This window comes from Cynara cardunculus, assembly GCF_001531365.2.
Source record: "Cynara cardunculus var. scolymus isolate 2C chromosome LG 17, CcrdV1, whole genome shotgun sequence".
NCBI lineage: Eukaryota > Viridiplantae > Streptophyta > Magnoliopsida > Asterales > Asteraceae > Cynara > Cynara cardunculus.
The window spans coordinates 27,417,562-27,419,020 of NC_037544.1; positions in this window are offsets into that span (position 1 = coordinate 27,417,562).

Genomic DNA, 1,459 nt, shown 5'->3' on the forward strand with positions numbered 1-1,459 from the left:
CATTTCAGCAGCCTCTGGACCATTGCCTGCCTCTGGACCAATTCATTGCCTCTGGTCTTCCTCCAGACTTAGTTGTTTCAGCAGCATTATCAGATTTTTCATCCTTGGCCCCGGTTGCTTTGATAAATTCTTTTAGAATAATTTAGGATCAATTTTGGTCCTAATAATTAATAAATTATATTTTATTGGAGATTTTATAAAATTGTTAATTTTTGGTTTGCACAAGCGAGATGTTACACAATCATTCTTTGAAGGGTTTTGATTTAACCTAGTCTTCTCTTACCGATTCCAGTGCCCATACTTTCTTTCACTACACTAGATATTTCTTACTGGTAGGGCTATTTTTTACACCGATAATGCATTAATCTGCACATTATCGTTTTCATCCTTAATTTTTTGTTGTTGATTATTTCATCATTTCACATTTGAGTGATGTGCTTAACGATAACAATATTGTGTTTGCTGTTGACTTTGACCAAGTTATTAGTCGACTATCAACCCTTGAGTTATTTCAGCATATCACCAGATTCATATTCGAATTCATCCTTTTGCAACCATAAAAATTAACTTAACCCGTTTTTCATTTATATCGTCATTGTATTCATCCTGGAGTCTAGTCATAACTCTCTCCTTTGACGACAAATACGTACCATCATTCGACTTCACTATTTGTTTTACCAACTAATCAATTAACTCCCCTTTCATAACACATGTTAGACCCCATAATTAATAAGTGTAAAACTAATGAAGAACGATAAGTGATGAAGAACCAGAAGACCGATGAAGACAATAAGGCAGAATTGACTAAGTCTGAAGAACAACCAGAGGATCGATGAACAACCAGAGATGCGATGGAAAGAGCATTTTCATCAGTTCTCTGGTCAACCACACTTAGAGTTTTCTTCAGCAGTTCAACCCGAAGCATACGATGAAAATATAAAGATAAGGTTGAATCATCATCTCATGAATGACAGCTGGAGATAACAAATTGACAGCTGGATTTCAAGCTTATCTCAACTTATAGATTATCTATAGATTTGATAATCCCTATCCGTTAATAAAAGATTAGCTAAATAGTCTCACTAGATAGTTATCTTCTAATTAGTCTTTTAGTATAAATAGGTGATTAGGCCTATTGTAATCAATGTCGCTTTTACGTTTTCATATTGAATAAAGTGAATTTCTTGGCGCTCAAGATTATTCTTTGAATGTTTTGATAAGTCCAGAAATCATACAAACATGAAGCAATCTTCAAGAATCATGATGAACATCAAAGATAGAAAGAATATGATCAAAGGATGATTAGATTGAGAGAGAGAAAGAATTACAGCACTAATCTTGATAATTCTGCTAACGACGATGGTTAATGACAACTACAAGGAAATCGCTATTTATACTAGGAAATTGTAAAGGCTAAACTATTACAAAACAATTACACTAAGGAGAAACTTGAATACAA